The 23,807-nt window shown below is 43.8% G+C and overlaps 1 protein-coding gene across 1 annotated transcript in view; it reads left to right on the forward strand.

Annotated features, from left to right (window-relative positions):
- The first annotated feature begins 4 nt into the window (after positions 1 to 4).
- Positions 5 to 23,807, forward strand: part of LOC121840008 (neuroblastoma-amplified sequence-like) — a 136,949-nt gene continuing 113,146 nt past the window's right edge. Inside the window, exons 1-2 of the mRNA XM_042301125.1 lie at positions 5 to 22; positions 14,782 to 14,922. The gene's annotated coding sequence lies outside the window, so the exon portion shown is untranslated. The remainder of the gene's footprint in view (positions 23 to 14,781; positions 14,923 to 23,807) is intronic.

Below are 23,807 nucleotides of genomic sequence, written 5' to 3' on the forward strand. Positions count from 1 at the left end.
TGTTCTGGAGGGAGACCCACAGGTATTTATTTATCTACCTGGTGAGGGAAGGTGTTCTGGAGGGAGACCCAGAACCTTTATTTTAAACTGAGACATATTTTTAAATGAACCCTGTAATACAACAATTAACACAATGCACATTAACTTCTTGCGTCGAGCAATCCCGTATCCGGGAGGGTAATCATAGCCTCAAGCTCATTAGCATAACGCAACGTTAACTATTCATGAAAATCGCAAATGAAATGAAATAAATATGCTAGCTCTCAAGCTTAGCCTTTTGTTAACAACACTGTCATCTCAGATTTTCAAAATATGCTTTTCAACCATAGCTACACAAGCATTTGTGTAAGAGTATTGATAGCTAGCATAGCATTAAGCCTAGCATTCAGCAGGCAACATTTTCACAAAAACAAGAAAAGCATTCAAATAAAATAATTTACCTTTGAAGAACTTTGGATGTTTTCAATGACGAGACTCTTAGTTAGATAGCAAATGTTCATTTTTTTCCAAAAAGATTATTTGTGTAGACGAAATAGCTCCGTTTTGTTCATCACGTTTGGCTAAGAAAAAACAGAAAATTCAGTCATTACAACGCCAAACTTTTTTCCAAATTAACTCCATAATATTGACAGAAACATGGCAAACGTTGTTTAGAATCAATCCACAAGGTGTTTTTCACACATCTATTCGATGATAAATCATTCGTGGCAGTTGGTTTCTCATCAGAAGCAAACTGAAAAATACTGCAGCTGGAGATTACGCAATAATTGCGACGGAGGACACCAAGCGAGCACCTGGTAGATGTAGTGTAAAATGGTCAATCTTGATATGCCTACAAATACGTCACAATGCTGCAGACACCTTGGGGAAACGACAGAAAGTGTAAGCTCATTCCTGGCCCATTCACAGCCATATAAGGAGACATTGGAACACAGCGCCTTCAAAATCTGGCTCACTTCCTGTATGAAGTTTCATTGTGGTTTCGCCTGTAGCATTAGTTCTGTGGCACTCACAGATAATATCTTTACAGTTTTGGAAACGTCAGTGTTTTCTTTCCAAAGCTGTCAATTATATGCATGTCTTTTCGTGACAAAATATCTTGTTTAAAACGGGAACGTTTTTTTTATCCAAAAATTAAGAGCGCCCCCTATATCCAAGAAGTTAAATATGAAATGAAACCAATAAATAATAATAATAAAATCAAACAGTTTCCCAACAGTTTCCCAACTAGTCTGGTTACAGTAGATATAGTTATAGTAGTGGTAGTGACTGGTTATAGTAGTGGTAGTGACTGGTTATAGTAATGGTAGTGTCTGGTTATAGTTGTGGTAGTGACTGGTTATAGTTACAGTAGTGGTAGTGTCTGGTTATAGTAGTGGTAGTGTCTGGTTATAGTAGTGGTAGTGTCTGGTTATAGTAGTGGTAGTGACTGGTTATAGTAGTGGTAGTGACTGGTTATAGTAGTGGTAGTGACTGGTTATAGTAGTGGTAGTGACTGGTTATAGTAGTGGTAGTGACTGGTTATAGTTATAGTAGTGGTAGTGACTGGTTATAATTATAGTAGTGGTACTGACTGGTTATAATTATAGTAGTGGTAGTGACTGGTTATAATTATAGTAGTGGTACTGACTGGTTATAGTTATAGTAGTGGTAGTGACTGGTTATAGTAGTGGTAGTGACTGGTTATAGTAGTGGTAGTGACTGGTTATAGTAGTGGTAGTGACTGGTTATAGTAGTGGTAGTGACTGGTTATAGTAGTGGTAGTGACTGGTTATAGTAGTGGTAGTGACTGGTTATAGTCGTGGTAGTGACTGGTTATAGAAGTGGTAGTGACTGGTTATAGTTACAGTAGTGGTAGTGTCTGGTTATAGTAGTGGTAGTGACTGGTTATAGTGGTGGTAGTGACTGGTTATAGTAGTGGTAGTGTCTGGTTATAGTAGTGGTAGTGACTGGTTATAGTAGTGGTAGTGACTGGTTATAGTAGTGGTAGTGACTGGTTATAGTAGTGGTAGTGACTGGTTATAGTAGTGGTAGTGTCTGGTTATAGTAGTGGTAGTGTCTGGTTATAGTAGTGGTAGTGACTGGTTATAGTAGTGGTAGTGACTGGTTATAGTAGTGGTAGTGTCTGGTTATAGTAGTGGTAGTGTCTGGTTATAGTAGTGGTAGTGACTGGTTATAGTAGTGGTAGTGACTGGTTATAGTAGTGGTAGTGACTGGTTATAGTAGTGGTAGTGTCTGGTTATAGTAGTGGTAGTGACTGGTTATAGTTATAGTAGTGGTAGTGACTGGTTATAGTAGTGGTAGTGACTGGTTATAGTTATAGTAGTGGTAGTGACTGGTTATAGTAGTGGTAGTGACTGGTTATAGTTATAGTAGTGGTAGTGTCTGGTTATAGTAGTGGTAGTGACTGGTTATAGTAGTGGTAGTGACTGGTTATAGTAGTGGTAGTGACTGGTTATAGTTATAGTAGTGGTAGTGACTGGTTATAGGAGTGGTAGTGTCTGGTTATAGTAGTGGTAGTGTCTGGTTATAGTAGTGGTAGTGACTGGTTATAGTTATAGTAGTGGTAGTGACTGGTTATAGGAGTGGTAGTGACTGGTTATAGAAGTGGTAGTGACTGGTTATAGTAGTGGTAGTGACTGGTTATAGTAGTGGTAGTGACTGGTTATAGTGGTGGTAGTGACTGGTTATAGTAGTGGTAGTGACTGGTTATAGTAGTGGTAGTGACTGGTTATAGTAGTGGTAGTGACTGGTTATAGTTACAGTAGTGGTACTGACTGGTTATAGTAGTGGTAGTGTCTGGTTATAGTAGTGGTAGTGTCTGGTTATAGTAGTGGTAGTGACTGGTTATAGTAGTGGTAGTGACTGGTTATAGTAGTGGTAGTGACTGGTTATAGTAGTGGTAGTGTCTGGTTATAGTAATGGTAGTGACTGGTTATAGTAGTGGTAGTGACTGGTTATAGTAGTGGTAGTGTCTGGTTATAGTAGTGGTAGTGTCTGGTTATAGTAGTGGTAGTGACTGGTTATAGTAGTGGTAGTGACTGGTTATAGTAGTGGTAGTGTCTGGTTATAGTAGTGGTAGTGACTGGTTATAGTAGTGGTAGTGACTGGTTATAGTAGTGGTAGTGACTGGTTATAGTTATAGTAGTGGTAGTGACTGGTTGTAGTAGTGGTAGTGACTGGTTATAGTAGTGGTAGTGACTGGTTATAGTAGTGGTAGTGACTGGTTATAGTGGTGGTAGTGACTGGTTATAGTAATGGTAGTGACTGGTTATAGTAGTGGTAGTGACTGGTTATAGTAGTGGTAGTGACTGGTTATAGTAGTGGTAGTGACTGGTTATAGTAGTGGTAGTGACTGGTTATAGTAGTGGTAGTGTCTGGTTATAGTAGTGGTAGTGTCTGGTTATAGTAGTGGTAGTGACTGGTTATAGTAGTGGTAGTGACTGGTTATAGTAGTGGTAGTGACTGGTTATAGTAGTGGTAGTGACTGGTTATAGTAGTGGTAGTGACTGGTTATAGTAGTGGTAGTGTCTGGTTATAGTAGTGGTAGTGTCTGGTTATAGTAGTGGTAGTGACTGGTTATAGTTATAGTAGTGGTACTGACTGGTTATAGTTATAGTAGTGGTAGTAACTGGTTATAGTAGTGGTAGTGACTGGTTATAGTAGTGGTAGTGACTGGTTATAGTAGTGGTAGTGACTGGTTATAGTGGTGGTAGTGACTGGTTATAGTAATGGTAGTGACTGGTTATAGTAGTGGTAGTGACTGGTTATAGTAGTGGTAGTGACTGGTTATAGTAGTGGTAGTGACTGTTTATAGTAGTGGTAGTGACTGGTTATAGTAGTGGTAGTGTCTGGTTATAGTAATGGTAGTGTCTGGTTATAGTAGTGGTAGTGACTGGTTATATTTATAGTAGTGGTAGTGACTGGTTATAGTAGTGGTAGTGACTGGTTATAGTAGTGGTAGTGACTGGTTATAGTAGTGGTAGTGACTGGTTATAGTAGTGGTAGTGACTGGTTATAGTAGTGGTAGTGACTGGTTATAGTGGTGGTAGTGACTGGTTATAGTAGTGTAGTGACTGGTTATAGTAGTGGTAGTGACTGGTTATAGTAGTGGTAGTGACTGGTTATAGTAGTGGTAGTGTCTGGTTATAGTAGTGGTAGTGACTGGTTATAGTAGTGGTAGTGTCTGGTTATAGTAGTGGTAGTGACTGGTTATAGTAGTGGTAGTGACTGGTTATAGTAGTGGTAGTGACTGGTTATAGTAGTGGTAGTGTCTGGTTATAGTAGTGGTAGTGTCTGGTTATAGTAGTGGTAGTGACTGGTTATAGTAGTGGTAGTGACTGGTTATAGTAGTGGTAGTGACTGGTTATAGTAGTGGTAGTGACTGGTTATAGTAGTGGTAGTGACTGGTTATAGTAGTGGTAGTGACTGGTTATAGTAGTGGTAGTGTCTGGTTATAGTAGTGGTAGTGACTGGTTATAGTAGTGGTAGTGACTGGTTATAGTGGTGGTAGTGACTGGTTATAGTAATGGTAGTGACTGGTTATAGTAGTGGTAGTGACTGGTTATAGTAGTGGTAGTGACTGGTTATAGTAGTGGTAGTGACTGTTTATAGTAGTGGTAGTGACTGGTTATAGTAGTGGTAGTGTCTGGTTATAGTAATGGTAGTGTCTGGTTATAGTAGTGGTAGTGACTGGTTATATTTATAGTAGTGGTAGTGACTGGTTATAGTAGTGGTAGTGACTGGTTATAGTAGTGGTAGTGACTGGTTATAGTAGTGGTAGTGACTGGTTATAGTAGTGGTAGTGACTGGTTATAGTAGTGGTAGTGTCTGGTTATAGTAGTGGTAGTGACTGGTTATAGTAGTGGTAGTGACTGGTTATAGTTATAGTAGTGGTAGTGACTGGTTATAGTTATAGTAGTGGTAGTAACTGGTTATAGTAGTGGTAGTGACTGGTTATAGTAGTGGAAGTGACTGGTTATAGTAGTGGTAGTGACTGGTTATAGTGGTGGTAGTGACTGGTTATAGTAATGGTAGTGACTGGTTATAGTAGTGGTAGTGACTGGTTATAGTAGTGGTAGTGTCTGGTTATAGTAGTGGTAGTGACTGGTTATAGTTATAGTAGTGGTAGTGACTGGTTATAGTAGTGGTAGTGACTGGTTATAGTTATAGTAGTGGTAGTGACTGGTTATAGTAGTGGTAGTGACTGGTTATAGTTATAGTAGTGGTAGTGACTGGTTATAGTAGTGGTAGTGTCTGGTTATAGTAGTGGTAGTGACTGGTTATAGTAGTGGTAGTGACTGGTTATAGTAGTGGTAGTGACTGGTTATAGTAGTGGTAGTGACTGGTTATAGTAGTGGTAGTGACTGGTTATAGTAGTGGTAGTGACTGGTTATAGTAGTGGTAGTGTCTGGTTATAGTAGTGGTAGTGACTGGTTATAGTAGTGGTAGTGACTGGTTATAGTTATAGTAGTGGTAGTGACTGGTTATAGTTATAGTAGTGGTAGTGACTGGTTATAGTAGTGGTAGTGACTGGTTATAGTAGTGGTAGTGACTGGTTATAGTAGTGGTAGTGACTGGTTATAGTAGTGGTAGTGACTGGTTATAGTAGTGGTAGTGTCTGGTTATAGTAGTGGTAGTGTCTGGTTATAGTAGTGGTAGTGACTGGTTATAGTAGTGGTAGTGACTGGTTATAGTAGTGGTAGTGACTGGTTATAGTTATAGTAGTGGTAGTGACTGGTTATAGTAGTGGTAGTGTCTGGTTATAGTGGTGGTAGTGTCTGGTTATAGTAGTGGTAGTGACTGGTTATAGTAGTGGTAGTGTCTGGTTATAGTGGTGGTAGTGTCTGGTTATAGTAGTGGTAGTGACTGGTTATAGTAGTGGTAGTGTCTGGTTATAGTAGTGGTAGTGACTGGTTATAGTTATAGTAGTGGTAGTGTCTGGTTATAATTCTAGTAGTGGTACTGACTGGTTATAGTTATAGTAGTGGTAGTGACTGGTTATAGTAGTGGTAGTGACTGGTTATAGTAGTGGTAGTGACTGGTTATAGTTATAGTAGTGGTAGTGACTGGTTATAGTAGTGGTAGTGTCTGGTTATAGTGGTGGTAGTGTCTGGTTATAGTAGTGGTAGTGACTGGTTATAGTAGTGGTAGTGTCTGGTTATAGTAGTGGTAGTGACTGGTTATAATTCTAGTAGTGGTACTGACTGGTTATAGTAGTGGTAGTGACTGGTTATAGTAGTGGTAGTGACTGGTTATAGTTATAGTAGTGGTAGTGACTGGTTATAGTAGTGGTAGTGACTGGTTATAGTAGTGGTAGTGACTGGTTATAGTAGTGGTAGTGACTGGTTATAGTAGTGGTAGTGACTGGTAATAGTAGTGGTAGTGACTGGTTATAGAAGTGGTAGTGACTGGTTATAGTAGTGGTAGTGACTGGTTATAGTAGTGGTAGTGACTGGTTATAGTAGTGGTAGTGACTGGTTATAGTAGTGGTAGTGACTGGTTATAGTAGTGGTAGTGACTGGTTATAGTAGTGGTAGTGACTGGTTATAGTAGTGGTAGTGACTGGTTATAGTAGTGGTAGTGACTGGTTATAGTAGTGGTAGTGACTGGTTATAGTAGTGGTAGTGTCTGGTTATAGTAGTGGTAGTGACTGGTTATAGTAGTGGTAGTGACTGGTTATAGTAGTGGTAGTGACTGGTTATAATTCTAGTAATGGTAGTGACTGGTTATAGTAGTGGTAGTGTCTGGTTATAGTTATAGTAGTGGTAGTGACGGGTTATAGTAGTGGTACTGACTGGTTATAGTTATAGTAGTGGTAGTGACTGGTTATAGTAGTGGTAGTGACTGGTTATAGTAGTGGTAGTGACTGGTTATAGTAGTGGTAGTGACTGGTTATAGTAGTGGTAGTGACTGGTTATAGTAGTGGTAGTGACTGGTTATAGTAGTGGTAGTGTCTGGTTATAGTAGTGGTAGTGACTGGTTATAGTAGTGGTAGTGACTGGTTATAGTAGTGGTAGTGACTGGTTATAGTTATAGTAGTGGTAGTGACTGGTTATAGTTATAGTAGTGGTAGTGACTGGTTATAGTAGTGGTAGTGACTGGTTATAGTAGTGGTAGTGACTGGTTATAGTAGTGGTAGTGACTGGTTATAGTAGTGGTAGTGACTGGTTATAGTAGTGGTAGTGACTGGTTGTAGTAGTGGTAGTGACTGGTTATAGTAGTGGTAGTGACTGGTTATAGTAGTGGTAGTGACTGGTTATAGTAGTGGTAGTGACTGGTTATAGTAGTGGTAGTGTCTGGTTATAGTAGTGGTAGTGTCTGGTTATAGTAGTGGTAGTGTCTGGTTATAGTAGTGGTAGTGACTGGTTATAGTAGTGGTAGTGACTGGTTATAGTAGTGGTAGTGACTGGTTATAGTAATGGTAGTGACTGGTTATAGTAGTGGTAGTGACTGGTTATAGTTATAGTAGTGGTAGTGTCTGGTTATAGTAGTGGTAGTGTCTGGTTATAGTAGTGGTAGTGACTGGTTATAGTAATGGTAGTGACTGGTTATAGTAGTGGTAGTGACTGGTTATAGTTATAGTAGTGGTAGTGACTGGTTATAGTAGTGGTAGTGACTGGTTATAGTAGTGGTAGTGACTGGTTATAGTAGTGGTACTGACTGGTTATAGTTATAGTAGTGGTAGTGACTGGTTATAGTAGTGGTAGTGACTGGTTATAGTAGTGGTAGTGACTGGTTATAGTAGTGGTAGTGTCTGGTTATAGTAGTGGTAGTGACTGGTTATAGTAGTGGTAGTGACTGGTTATAGTAGTGGTAGTGACTGGTTATAGTAGTGGTGGTGACTGGTTATAGTAGTGGTAGTGACTGGTTATAATTATAGTAGTGGTAGTGACTGGTTATAGTAGTGGTAGTGACTGGTTATAGTAGTGGTAGTGTCTGGTTATAGTAGTGGTAGTGTCTGGTTATAGTAGTGGTAGTGTCTGGTTATAGTAGTGGTAGTGACTGGTTATAGTAGTGGTAGTGACTGGTTATAGAAGTGGTAGTGACTGGTTATAGTAATGGTAGTGACTGGTTATAGTAGTGGTAGTGACTGGTTATAGTTATAGTAGTGGTAGTGACTGGTTATAGTAGTGGTAGTGACTGGTTATAGTAGTGGTAGTGACTGGTTATAGTAGTGGTAGTGACTGGTTATAGTAGTGGTAGTGACTGGTTATAGTTATAGTAGTGGTAGTGACTGGTTATAGTAGTGGTAGTGACTGGTTATAGTAGTGGTAGTGACTGGTTATAGTAGTGGTAGTGACTGGTTATAGTTATAGTAGTGGTAGTGACTGGTTATAGTAGTGGTAGTGACTGGTTATAGTAGTGGTAGTGACTGGTTATAGTAGTGGTAGTGTCTGGTTATAGTAGTGGTAGTGACTGGTTATAGTAGTGGTAGTGACTGGTTATAGTAGTGGTAGTGACTGGTTATAGTAGTGGTAGTGACTGGTTATAGTAGTGGTAGTGACTGGTTATAGTTATAGTAGTGGTAGTGACTGGTTATAGTAGTGGTAGTGACTGGTTATAGTAGTGGTAGTGACTGGTTATAGTTATAGTAGTGGTAGTGACTGGTTATAGTAGTGGTAGTGACTGGTTATGGTTATAGTAGTGGTAGTGACTGGTTATAGTTGTGGTAGTGACTGGTTATAGTAGTGGTAGTGACTGGTTATAGTTGTGGTAGTGACTGGTTATAGTAGTGGTAGTGACTGGTTATGGTTATAGTAGTGGTAGTGACTGGTTATAGTTGTGGTAGTGACTGGTTATAGTTATAGTAGTGACTGGTTATAGAAGTGGTAGTGACTGGTTATAGTAGTGGTAGTGACTGGTTATAGTAGTGGTAGTGACTGGTTATAGTAGTGGTAGTGACTGGTTATAGTAGTGGTAGTGACTGGTTGTGGTAGTGACTGGTTATAGTTATAGTAGTGGTAGTGACTGGTTATAGTCGTGGTAGTGACTGGTTATAATTCTAGTAGTGGTACTGACTGGTTATAGTTATAGTAGTGGTAGTGACTGGTTATAGTAGTGGTAGTGACTGGTTATAGTTATAGTAGTGGTAGTGAATGGTTATAGTAGTGGTAGTGACTGGTTATAGTAGTGGTAGTGACTGGTTATAGTAGTGGTAGTGACTGGTTATAGTAGTGGTAGTGACTGGTTATAGTAGTGGTAGTGACTGGTTATAGTAGTGGTGGTGACTGGTTATAGTAGTGGTGGTGACTGGTTATAGTAGTGGTACTTACTGGTTATAGTAGTGGTAGTGACTGGTTATAGTAGTGGTGGTGACTGGTTATAGTAGTGGTAGTGACTGGTTATAGTAGTGGTACTTACTGGTTATAGTTATAGTAGTGGTAGTGACTGGTTATAGTAGTGGTGGTGACTGGTTATAGTAGTGGTGGTGACTGGTTATAGTAGTGGTAGTGACTGGTTATAGTAGTGGTAGTGACTGGTTATAGTAGTGGTGGTGACTGGTTATAGTAGTGGTAGTGACTGGTTATAGTAGTGGTGGTGACTGGTTATAGTAGTGGTAGTGACTGGTTATAGTAGTGGTAGTGACTGGTTATAGTAGTGGTAGTGACTGGTTATAGTAGTGGTAGTGTCTGGTTATAGTAGTGGTAGTGACTGGTTATAGAAGTGGTAGTGACTGGTTATAGTAGTGGTAGTGACTGGTTATAGTAGTGGTACTTACTGGTTATAGTTATAGCAGTGGTAGTGTCTACAGTAGCTCGGTCTGTCAGCCTGCTGCTGGTCGGTCAGCCTGCTGGTGGTCGGTTGGTCGGTCTTCCAGCCTGCTGGTGGTCGGTCGGTCGGTCTTCCAGCCTGGCAGTGGTCGGTCGGTCGGTCGGTCGGTCTTCCAGCCTGCTGGTGGTCGGTCGGTCGGTCTTCCAGCCTGCTGGTGGTCGGTCGGTCGGTCGGTCAGCCTGCTATAACCTGAATCTGGTCAGATCAGAGCTGTTGAACCTGTAGCTGTATTACCCTGCCTTCAGGAAATATTCACACCTCTTGACTAGTTCCACATGTTGTTGTGTTACAGCCTGATTTTACAATGTTATATTGAGATGTTGTGTCGCTGGCTGACACACAATACCCCATAATGTCAAAGTGGAATTATGGTTTTACAAATTAATATAAAATGAAAAGCTGAAATGTCACGAGTAGTTAACACCTGTTTTATGGCAAGCAAAAATAAGGCGAGAGTTAAAATGTGCTTAAGTCACAATAATTTGCAATACTTTGCATGGACTCACTCTGTGTTCAATAATATTTATTATGTTGTTTTTTTAATAACTACCTCATCTCTGTACCAGACACATACAATTATCTGCAAAGTCCTTCAGTCCAGCAGTACATTTCAGACACAAAGTCCTTCAGTCCAGCAGTACATTTCAAACACAAAGTCCTTCAGCCCAGCAGTACATTTCAAACACAAAGTCCTTCAGTCCAGCAGTACATTTCAAACACAAAGTCCTTCAGCCCAGCAGTACATTTCAAACACAAAGTCCTTCAGTCCAGCAGTACATTTCAGACACAAAGTCCTTCAGTCCAGCAGTACATTTCAAACACAAAGTCCTTCAGTCCAGCAGTACATTTCAGACACAAAGTCCTTCAGTCCAGCAGTACATTTCAGACACAAAGTCCTTCAGTCCAGCAGTACATTTCAGACACAAAGTCCTTCAGTCCAGCAGTACATTTCAAACACAAAGTCCTTCAGTCCAGCAGTACATTTCAAACACAAATGCAATGTGTCGCAAAGAAGGGCACAAATTAGTAGGTGGGTAAAAATAAAACAGCAGACATTGAATATCCCTTTGAGCATGGTGATGTTATTCATCACACTTTGGATGGTGTATCAATACACCCAGTCGCTACAAAGATACAGGTGTCCTTCCTAACTCAGTTGCCGGAGAGGAAGGAAACTGCTCCGGGATTTCACCATGAGGCCAATGATGACTTTAAAACAGTTACAGAGTTTAATGGCTGTGATAGGAGAAAACTGAGGATGGATGAACAACATGGTAGTTACTCCACAATACTAACCTAAAGGACAGAGTTTAGTGGCTGTTAAAGGAGAACACTGAGGATGGATCTACAACATTGTAGTTACTCCACAATACTAACCTACAGGACACTGCAAAAGAAGGAATCCTGTACAGAATAAAATATTCCAAGACATGCTTCCTGTTTGCATAAAGGCACTAAAGTAAAACTGTAAGGCAAAGAAATGAACGTGTTATGTTTGGGGAAAATCCAACACAGCACATCGCTGAGTACCACTTTCCATATTTTCAAGCATGGTGGTAGCTGCATCATGTTATGCTTGTCATCGGCAAGGACTAGGGAGTTATTTAGGATTTAAATCCTAGAGGAATACCTGGTTCAGTCTGCTTTCCACCAGACACTGGGAGATGAGTTCACCTTTCAGCAGGACATTAACCTAAAACACAAGGCCACATCTACACTGGAGTTGTTTACCAAGACGATGTTGAATGTTCCTTAGTGGTCTAGCTACAGTTTTGACTTAAGTCTGCTTGAAAATCTATGGCAAGACTGGAAAATGGTTGTCTAGCAATGATCAACAACCAACTTGACCGAGCTTGGAGAATTTTTAAAAGTGTGCAAATATTGTACAGTTCAGGTGTGCAAAGCTCTTAGAGACTTACGACTTACCCAGAAAGACTCACAGCTGTAATCACTCTTAGAGACTTACCCAGAAAGACTCCCAGCTCTTAGAGACTTACCCAGAAAGACCCACAGCTGTAATCACTCTTAGAGACTTACCCAGAAAGACTCACAGCTCTTAGAGACTTACCCAGAAAGACTCACAGCTGTAATGACTCTTAGAGACTTACCCAGAAAGACTCACAGCTGTAATCACTGCCAAAGGTGATTCTAACATGTTTTGACTCGAGGGGTGTGAATACTGATGTAAATTCATTGTTTCTGTATAAAATGTTCACTAAATGTGCGAACATTAAAAAATGTATTGTTCACTTAGATTTTTGCGTATTGTGTGTTGGTGGGGGAAGAAAAAAAGGAACTGTGTAAATCCATTTTAAATTCCGTCTGTAAATGTGGAATAAGTCTAAGGGTATGAATACTTTCTGAAGGTACTGTATGTGGTTAATTACGGCTGGCATTATTTACAATCTGCCTCAATATCAATGTTGCTAGCTAAGGTACAAGGCCAAGGCTATCTGGATGTGCTGGGAGTTAGAGCATCGAGCTTAGATTGTAGGATGGCCGGGGTGTTGAGCATGTCCCAGTTTAGCTCACCTAACAGTACGAACTCTGAAGATAGATGGGGGGCAATCAGTTCACATATGGTGTCCAGAGCACAGCTGGGGGCAGAGGGTGGTCTATAGCAGGCGGCAACGGTGAGAGACTTGTTTCTGGAAAGGTGATTTTTTTTTTTAAAGTAGAAGGTGGAAATGTTTGGGTACAGACCTGGATAGTAAGACAGAACTCTGCAGGCTGTCTCTGCAGTCCAGGATGATGGCTGGCTTCCTGTCCTCATGATCACAGCTGTTTTGTGCAGTGTGCTCAGGAGGACCACATTCTTGTTCCTCTTTGGGAGGTCAGAAACTAGAGTGGTGGTGGGGTGGAGGGAAACTGATGAGAAGGCCTCTCACCCCCATGTTGAGAGGAGTGCAGGGGGGATGAGAAGGCCCCTCTCTCCCATGTTGAGAGGAGTGCAGGGGGGATGAGAAGGCCTCTCTCTCCCATGTTGAGAGGAGTGCAGGGGGGATGAGAAGGCCTCTCTCTCCCATGTTGAGGAGTGCAGGGGGATGAGAAGGCCTCTCTCTCCCATGTTGAGAGGAGTGCAGGGGGATGAGAAGGCCTCTCTCTCCCATGTTGAGAGGAGTGCAGGGGGATGAGAAGGCCTCTCTCTCCCATGTTGAGAGGAGTGCAGGGGGATGAGAAGGCCTCTCTCTCCCATGTTGAGAGGAGTGCAGGGGGATGAGAAGGCCCCTCTCTCCCATGTTGAGAGGAGTGCAGGGGGATGAGAAGGCCCCTCTCTCCCATGTTGAGAGGAGTGCAGGGGGATGAGAAGGCCTCTCTCTCCCATGTTGAGAGGAGTGCAGGGGGGATGAGAAGGCCTCTCTCTCCCATGTTGCGAGGAGTGCAGGGGGGATGAGAAGGCCTCTCTCTCCCATGTTGCGAGGAGTGCAGGGGGGAAGCTCAGGCTTGTTCTTTCTGACTGTGCCAACCATGGTGATCTTCCTCTTCAGGAGCTGCTGTCTGTGTTCAATCAGTAGCTCACATAATCTTAATTTCTCATTGTGTGTCTTTGTGGTGTGTCAATGATTTTAATACTGCCGGGTCAAAATGACCCTAAGACAACCTTTGTCCCCTGGTGGTGTATAACTTTCATGGGAATATGAACAAAGGAGATGTTTTGCTTTTTCTAATGTTGGGGTCACTCTTGGAAAAGTCATCAAATCTCAAGTTGAAAAAATGTAATTTAAGGTTTTTCTCTGCTGTTAAATATAGTGGCGAGACATGTTTTACCCTTAAGACAACACAAGGCTTAAAGTAATGATGGACTGTCGTTTCTCTTTGCTTATTTGATCTGTTCTTGCCATAATATGGACTTGGTCTTTTACCAAATAGGACTATCTTTTTATACCAACCCTACCTTGTCACAACACAACTGATTGTCTCAAACGCATTAAAAAGGAAAGAAATTCCACAAATTAACTTTTAACAAGGCACACCTGTTAATTGAAATGAATTCCAGGTGATTACCTGGTTAAGAGAATGCCAAGAGTGTGCAAAGCTGTCATCAAGGCAAAGGGTGGCTACTTTGAAGAAACTAAAATATATTTCGATTTGTTTAACACTTAATACATGATTCCATATGTGTTATTTCATAGTTCTGATGTCTTCACTATTATTCTACATTATAGAAAATAGTAAAAATAAAGAAAAACCCTTGAATGAGTAGGTGTGTCCAAACTGTTGTCAGCTAGCACGCCTAACAACCTGTCAGCTAGCACGCCTAACAACCGGTCAGCTAGCACCTAACAACCGGTCAGCTAGCACGCCTAACAACCGGTCAGCTAGCACGCCTAACAACCGGTCAGCTAGCACGCCTAACAACCTGTCAGCTAGCACACCTAACAACCTGTCAGCTAGCACACCTAACAACCGGTCAGCTAGCACGCCTAACAACCGGTCAGCTAGCACGCCTAACAACCGGTCAGCTAGCACGCCTAACAACCGGTCAGCTAGCACGCCTAACAACCGGTCAGCTAGCACGCCTAACAACCGGTCAGCTAGCACGCCTAACAACCGGTCAGCTAGCACGCCTAACAACCGGTCAGCTAGCACGCCTAACAACCGGTCAGCTAGCACGCCTAACAACCGGTCAGCTAGCACGCCTAACAACCGGTCAGCTAGCACGCCTAACAACCGGTCAGCTAGCACGCCTAACAACCGGTCAGCTAGCACGCCTAACAACCGGTCAGCTAGCACGCCTAACAACCGGTCAGCTAGCACGCCTAACAACCGGTCAGCTAGCACGCCTAACAACCGGTCAGCTAGCACGCCTAACAACCGGTCAGCTAGCACGCCTAACAACCGGTCAGCTAGCACGCCTAACAACCGGTCAGCTAGCACGCCTAACAACCGGTCAGCTAGCACGCCTAACAACCGGTCAGCTAGCACGCCTAACAACCGGTCAGCTAGCACGCTTAACAACCTGTCAGCTAGCACGCCTAAAAACATGTACCCTCCTCTTTTCTAAAGGTTTTAAAGAGACCCCCCCAGACAGAGCAGGACTACCTTCACGCCTATGACACCTGTGCAAAATACTTGGACAGACTGCTTCCTGCTGATGCTGTCCACTTCCTGGATGACATAACATTCTCTCCACTAGCAGTCAATCAGGTGAGGATATGATGGTGGTCATTATGGTGATGATGATGGGGACGAAGACGGTAGTGGTGGTGGAGGTTGTGACGAGAATTAGGATAATAATGGTGAGGATGATGCTGAGTTAAGTTGATTAGGATCCCCATTAACTACTGAACATGCAGCAGCTACTCTACCTGGGGTCCATTAACTACTGAACATATAGCAGCTACTCTTCCTGGGGTCCATTAACATGTAGCAGCTACTCTACCTGGGGTCCATTAACATGTAGCAGCTACTCTTCCTGGGGTCCATTAACTACTGAACATGTAGCAGCTACTCTTCCTGGGGTTCATTAACATGTAGCAGCTACTCTACCTGGGGTCCATTAACATGTAGCAGCTACTCTTCCTGGGGTCCATTAACTACTGAATATGTAGCAGCTACTCTACCTGGGGTCCATTAACATGTAGCAGCTACTCTTCCTGGGGTCCATTAACTACTGAATATGTAGCAGCTACTCTACCTGGGGTCCATTAACATGTAGCAGCTACTCTTCCTGGGGTCCATTAACATGTAGCAGCTACTCTACCTGGGGTCCATTAACACATAGCAGCTACTCTTCCTGGGGTCCATTAACATGTAGCAGCTACTCTTCCTGGGGTCCATTAACATGTAGCAGCTACTCTTCCTGGGGTCCATTAACATGTAGCAGCTACTCTACCTGGGGTCCATTAACATGTAGCAGCTACTCTTCCTGGGGTTCATTAACATGTAGCAGCTACTCTTCCTGGGGTTCATTAACTACTGAACATGTAGCAGCTACTCTTCCTGGGGTCCATTAACATGTAGCAGCTACTCTTCCTGGGGTCCATTAACATGTAGCAGCTACTCTTCCTGGGGTCCATTAACATGTAGCAGCTACTCTTCCTGGGGTCCATTAACATGTAGCAGCTACTCTACCTGGGGTCCATTAACATGTAGCAGCTACTCTTCCTGGGGTTCATTAACATGTAGCAGCTACTCTTCCTGGGGTTCATTAACTACTGAACATGCAGCTACTCTACCTGGGGTCCATTAACATGTAGCAGCTACTCTACCTGGGGTCCATTAACATGTAGCAGCTACTCTTCCTGGGGTTAATTAACATGTAGCAGCTACTCTTCCTGGGGTCCATTAACATGTAGCAGCTACTCTTCCTGGGGTCCATTAACATGTAGCAGCTACTCTTCCTGGGGTTCATTAACATGTAGCAGCTACTCTTCCTGGGGTCCATTAACATGTAGCAGCTAATCTACCTGGGGTCCATTAACATGTAGCAGCTAATCTACCTGGGGTCCATTAACATGTAGCAGCTAGTCTTCCTGGGGTTCATTAACATGTAGCAGCTACTCTTCCTGGGGTTCATTAACTACTGAACATGCAGCTACTCTACCTGGGGTCCATTAACATGTAGCAGCTACTCTACCTGGGCTCCATTAACATGTAGCAGCTACTCTTCCTGGGGTTCATTAACATGTAGCAGCTACTCTTCCTGGGGTCCATTAACTACTGAACATGTAGCAGCTACTCTTCCTGGGGTCCATTAACTACTGAACATGTAGCAGCTACTCTTCCTGGGGTCCATTAACATGTAGCAGCTACTCTTCCTGGGGTCCATTAACATGCAGCAGCTACTCTTCCTGGGGTCCATTAACATGCAGCAGCTACTCTACCTGGGGTCCATTAACATGTAGCAGCTACTCTTCCTGGGGTCCATTAACATGTAGCAGCTACTCTTCCTGGGGTCCATTAACTACTGAACATGTAGCAGCTACTCTTCCTGGGGTCCATTAACAGGTAGCAGCTACTCTTCCTGGGGTCCATTAACTACTGAACATGTAGCAGCTACTCTTCCTGGGGTCCATTAACATGTAGCAGCTACTCTTCCTCTGTCCATTAACATGTAGCAGCTACTCTTCCTGGGGTCCATTAACATGTAGCAGCTACTCTTCCTGGGGTCCATTAACATGTAGCAGCTACTCTTCCTGGGGTTCATTAACTACTGAACATGTAGCAGCTACTCTTCCTGGGGTCCATTAACATGTAGCAGCTACTCTTCCTGGGGTTCATTAATTAACATGTAGCAGCTACTCTTCCTGGGGTCCATTAACATGTAGCAGCTACTCTACCTGGGGTCCATTAACATTAACTACTCTTCCTGGGGTCCATTAACATGTAGCAGCTACTCTTCCTGGGGTCCATTAACATGTAGCAGCTACTCTACCTGGGGTTCATTAACACATAGCAGCTACTCTTCCTGGGGTCCATTAACATGTAGCAGCTACTCTTCCTGGGGTCCATTAACATGTAGCAGCTACTCTACCTGGGGTTCATTAACTACTGAACATGTAGCAGCTACTCTTCCTGGGGTCCATTAACATGTAGCAGCTACTCTTCCTGGGGTCCATTAACATGTAGCAGCTACTCTTCCTGGGGTCCATTAACATGTAGCAGCTACTCTTCCTGGGGTTCATTAACACATAGCAGCTACTCTTCCTGGGGTCCATTAACATGTAGCAGCTACTCTACCTGGGGTCCATTAACATGTAGCAGCTACTCTACCTGGGGTTCATTAACTACTGAACATGTAGCAGCTACTCTTCCTGGGGTCCATTAACATGTAGCAGCTACTCTTCCTGGGGTCCATTAACATGCAGCAGCTACTCTTCCTGGGGTCCATTAACATGTAGCAGCTACTCTTCCTGGGGTCCATTAACATGTAGCAGCTACTCTTCCTGGGGTCCATTAACATGTAGCAGCTACTCTACCTGGGGTTCCATTAACATGTAGCAGCTACTCTTCCTGGGGTCCATTAACATGTAGCAGCTACTCTTCCTGGGGTTCATTAACTACTGAACATGTAGCAGCTACTCTTCCTGGGGTCCATTAACATGTAGCAGCTACTCTTCCTGGGGTCCATTAACATGTAGCAGCTACTCTTCCTGGGGTCCATTAACATGTAGCAGCTACTCTTCCTGGGGTCCATTAACATGAAGCAGCTACTCTTCCTGGGGTCCATTAACATGTAGCAGCTACTCTTCCTGGGGTCCATTAACATGTAGCAGCTACTCTTCCTGGGGTCCATTAACATGTAGCAGCTACTCTACCTGGGGTCCATTAACATGTAGCAGCTACTCTTCCTGGGGTCCATTAACATGTAGCAGCTACTCTTCCTGGGGTCCATTAACTTGAACATGTAGCAGCTACTCTTCCTGGGGTCCATTAACATGTAGCAGCTACTCTTCCTGGGGTCCATTAACATGTAGCAGATACTCTACCTGGGGTCCATTAACATGTAGCAGCTACTCTTCCTGGGGTCCATTAACATGTAGCAGCTACTCTACCTGGGGTCCATTAACATGTAGCAGCTACTCTTCCTGGTGTCCATTAACATGTAGCAGCTACTCTTCCTGGGGTCCATTAACATGTAGCAGCTACTCTTCCTGGGGTCCATTAACATGTAGCAGCTACTCTTCCTGGGGTTCATTAACATGTAGCAGCTACTCTTCCTGGGGTCCATTAACTACTGAACATGTAGCAGCTACTCTTCCTGGGGTCCATTAACTTGAACATGTAGCAGCTACTCTTCCTGGGGTCCATTAACATGTAGCAGCTACTCTTCCTGGGGTCCATTAACATGTAGCAGCTACTCTTCCTGGGGTCCATTAACATGTAGCAGCTACTCTTCCTGTTGTCCATTAACATGTAGCAGCTACTCTTCCTGGGGTCCATTAACATGTAGCAGCTACTCTTCCTGGGGTCCATTAACATGTAGCAGCTACTCTACCTGGGGTCCATTAACATGTAGCAGCTACTCTTCCTGGGGTCCATTAACATGTAGCAGCTACTCTTCCTGGGGTCCATTAACATGTAGCAGCTACTCTTCCTGGGGTCCATTAACATGTAGCAGCTACTCTTCCTGGGGTCCATTAACATGTAGCAGCTACTCTTCCTGGGGTCCATTAACTACTGAACATGTAGCAGCTACTCTTCCTGGGGTCCATTAACATGTAGCAGCTACTCTACCTGGGGTCCATTAACATGTAGCAGCTACTCTTCCTGGGGTCCATTAACATGTAGCAGCTACTCTTCCTGGGGTCCATTAACATGTAGCAGCTACTCTTCCTGGGGTCCATTAACATGTAGCAGCTACTCTTCCTGGGGTCCATTAACATGTAGCAGCTACTCTTCCTGGGGTCCATTAACATGTAGCAGCTACTCTACCTGGGGTCCATTAACATGTAGCAGCTACTCTTCCTGGGGTCCATAAACATGTAGCAGCTACTCTTCCTGGGGTCCATTAACATGTAGCAGCTACTCTTCCTGGGGTCCATTAACATGTAGCAGCTACTCTTCCTGGGGTCCATAAACATGTAGCAGCTACTCTTCCTGGGGTTCATTAACATGTAGCAGCTACTCTTCCTGGGGTCCATAAACATGTAGCAGCTACTCTTCCTGGGGTCCATTAACATGTAGCAGCTACTCTTCCTGGGGTCCATTAACATGTAGCAGCTACTCTTCCTGGGGTCCATTAACATGTAGCAGCTACTCTTCCTGGGGTCCATTAACATGTAGCAGCTACTCTTCCTGGGGTCCATTAACATGTAGCAGCTACTCTACCTGGGGTCCATTAACATGTAGCAGCTACTCTTCCTGGGGTCCATTAACATGTAGCAGCTACTCTTCCTGGGGTCCATTAACATGTAGCAGCTACTCTTCCTGGGGTCCATTAACATGTAGCAGCTACTCTTCCTGGGGTCCATTAACATGTAGCAGATACTCTTCCTGGGGTCCATTAACATGTAGCAGCTACTCTACCTGGGGTCCATTAACATGTAGCAGCTACTCTTCCTGGGGTCCATTAACATGTAGCAGCTACTCTTCCTGGGGTCCATTAACATGTAGCAGATACTCTTCCTGGGGTCCATTAACATGTAGCAGCTACTCTTCCTGGGGTCCATTATCATGTAGCAGCTACTCTTCCTGGGGTCCATTAACATGTAGCAGCTACTCTTCCTGGGGTCCATTAACATGTAGCAGCTACTCTACCTGGGGTCCATTAACATGTAGCAGCTACTCTTCCTGGGGTCCATTAACATGTAGCAGATACTCTACCTGGGGTCCATTAACATGTAGCAGCTACTCTTCCTGGGGTCCATTAACATGTAGCAGCTACTCTACCTGGGGTCCATTAACATGTAGCAGCTACTCTACCTGGGGTCCATTAACATGTAGCAGCTACTCTTCCTGGGGTCCATTAACACGTACACATACATGACACAGAACAGTAATGGACAAGAACATTCCATTTAAAACATTTAAAAAAGATATATGAATAAAATAAGAGTTATATATGGGAAAGACACCAAGAGACAAAAATAATATTTACACACTATTTATATATGCATATTGTTAAATACAGTTAAATCGGAGCTTCAGAAAGAGAGCAGCTTTGATACAATGTTTTTTTTAAGCTCAACGTGCTTTTTGCCTGCGTTTCCTCCGGTGGCAGAGCAGTCCGTGGTGACAGGGTTCTATTCATAGTGACACATGAAGTCTGTTTGTGGTTTGGGTACAGTGAAGAAACCCCTTAGTGGTGTTTCTGCTGGGGATGTCTGTCTGTTTTGAAGTGTATGCAAATTGACTATACAAGTTGTTAGGTGTTTTCAACAGTCGAATGTTTCTCAAAAAGAGTAGAAGAGTAGTAGTTTTAATTTAACCTCAACCAGGAAATACCATCATGCATGTTGTTAGTTCTGTTTGTGCGGTGAAATTGTGCTGTTCTGAGTCAACTGCAGCTTTTGACAGGTCTTTCTTTACTGTACCTGACCATGTTACCAGTCATCAAGACGGGACAAGACCACAGCCTCAACAACTAGTACGGTTGATCTGTGTCAAAAAGAGATGTTTTTATAACAGACGTGCCTCTCGCCATCTTCACAACAACTTTGTCAATATGACTTGACTGCGATAACTGACGTTTCCAGTAGTGAGTTAAATGGGTCCTTCACATCAGTTGTTGGAAGAGGTCTCCAGTTTATCAGTATATTGGTGTAGCTATGCACGTCAGTTGCTAGGCAACTTGGTAACTGGCAGCAAGCAACATGAGCTCTTGAAAAAGATATTGAAAATGTTGACAATTTTTGTAACTTTGTTAACATAATTAGAAAAACAAGAGTTGTCATTAAACCGCTAACCACAGAGGACCTCTGAAATACCAATAAGCCAATGTGCTATTAGCGTTAGCAAAATAAAAAAAACAAGCTTGGAACACACGCTAATGTCCTAATGAAGGACCAAATCATTCACACGCAGGTGCAGCTTTTGAAAATAAAAACTATGGGCTTGAAATGAATATAGATCTAAGGACGTTACTACAACCAAAGCAAAGAGAGAACCCTGAGGACAAACCAGAGATGTTTTATGACTTCAGTGGACCTGCAGTCTGGCACTCTGCTGTCACTGCTGCCCTACCCTATACCAGGAAGGAACTCTATCACTGCTGCCCTGCCCTATACCAGGAAGGAACTCTATCACTGCTGCCCTACCCTATACCAGGAAGGAACTCTATCACTGCTGCCCTAAACTATACCAGGAAGGAACTCTATCACTGCTGCCCTACCCTATACCAGGAAGGAACTCTATCACTGCTGCCCTACCCTATACCAGGAAGGAACTCTATCACTGCTGCCCTACCCTATACCAGGAAGGAACTCTATCACTGCTGCCCTACCCTATACCAGGAAGGAACTCTATCACTGCTGCCCTACCCTATACCAGGAAGGAACTCTATCACTGCTGCCCTACCCTATACCAGGAAGGAACTCTATCACTGCTGCCCTACCCTATACCAGGAAGGAACTCTATCACTGCTGCCCTACCCTATACCAGGAAGGAACTCTATCACTGCTGCCCTACCCTATACCAGGAAGGAACTCTATCACTGCTGCCCTAAACTATACCAGGAAGGAACTCTATCACTGCTGCCCTACTCCCTATACCAGGAAGGAACTCTATCACTGCTGCCCTACCCTATACCAGGAAGGAACTCTGCTATCACTGCTGCCCTACCCTATACCAGGAAGGAACTCTATCACTGCTGCCCTAAACTATACCAGGAAGGAACTCTATCACTGCTGCCCTAAACTATACCAGGAAGGAACTCTATCACTGCTGCCCTACCCTATACCAGGAAGGAACTCTATCACTGCTGCCCTACCCTATACCAGGAAGGAACTCTGCTGTCACTGCTGCCCTAAACTATACCAGGAAGGAACTCTATCACTGCTGCCCTACCCTATACCAGGAAGGAACTCTGCTGTCACTGCTGCCCTAAACTATACCAGGAAGGAACTCTATCACTGCTGCCCTACCCTATACCAGGAAGGAACTCTGCTGTCACTGCTGCCCTAAACTATACCAGGAAGGAACTCTATCACTGCTGCCCTACCCTATACCAGGAAGGAACTCTGCTGTCACTGCTGCCCTAAACTATACCAGGAAGGAACTCTATCACTGCTGCCCTACCCTATACCAGGAAGGAACTCTATCACTGCTGCCCTACCCTATACCAGGAAGGAACTCTATCACTGCTGCCCTACCCTATACCAGGAAGGAACTCTATCACTGCTGCCCTACCCTATACCAGGAAGGAACTCTATCACTGCTGCCCTACCCTATACCAGGAAGGAACTCTATCACTGCTGCCCTACCCTATACCAGGAAGGAACTCTATCACTGCTGCCCTACCCTATACCAGGAAGGAACTCTATCACTGCTGCCCTACCCTATACCAGGAAGGAACTCTATCACTGCTGCCCTACCCTATACCAGGAAGAAGGAACTCTATCACTGCTGCCCTACCCTATACCAGGAAGGAACTCTATCACTGCTGCCCTACCCTATACCAGGAAGGAACTCTATCACTGCTGCCCTACCCTATACCAGGAAGGAACTCTGTCACTGCTGCCCTACCCTATACCAGGAAGGAACTCTATCACTGCTGCCCTACCCTATACCAGGAAGGAACTCTGTCACTGCTGCCCTACCCTATACCAGGAAGGAACTCTATCACTGCTGCCCTACCCTATACCAGGAAGGAACTCTGTCACTGCTGCCCTACCCTATACCAGGAAGGAACTCTATCACTGCTGCCCTACCCTATACCAGGAAGGAACTCTATCACTGCTGCCCTACCCTATACCAGGAAGGAACTCTATCACTGCTGCCCTAAACTATACCAGGAAGGAACTGCTATCACTGCTGCCCTAAATCACTGCTGCCCTAAACTATACCAGGAAGGAACTCTATCACTGCTGCCCTAAACTATACCAGGAAGGAACTCTATCACTGCTGCCCTACCCTATACCAGGAAGGAACTCTATCACTGCTGCCCTACCCTATACCAGGAAGGAACTCTATCACTGCTGCCCTACCCTATACCAGGAAGGAACTCTGCTATCACTGCTGCCCTAAACTATACCAGGAAGGAACTCTGCTATCACTGCTGCCCTAAACTATACCAGGAAGGAACTCTGCTATCACTGCTGCCCTAAACTATACCAGGAAGGAACTCTATCACTGCTGCCCTACCCTATACCAGGAAGGAACTCTATCACTGCTGCCCTAAACTATACCAGGAAGGAACTCTGTCACTGCTGCCCTAAACTATACCAGGAAGGAACTCTATCACTGCTGCCCTACCCTATACCAGGAAGGAACTCTGCTATCACTGCTGCCCTACCCTATACCAGGAAGGAACTCTATCACTGCTGCCCCCTACCAGGAAGGAACTCTATCACTGCTGCCCTACCCTATACCAGGAAGGAACTCTGCTATCACTGCTGCCCTAAACTATACCAGGAAGGAACTCTGCTATC

The sequence above is a fragment of the Oncorhynchus tshawytscha genome, linkage group LG18 (assembly GCF_018296145.1).
Source record: "Oncorhynchus tshawytscha isolate Ot180627B linkage group LG18, Otsh_v2.0, whole genome shotgun sequence".
Lineage (NCBI taxonomy): Eukaryota > Metazoa > Chordata > Actinopteri > Salmoniformes > Salmonidae > Oncorhynchus > Oncorhynchus tshawytscha.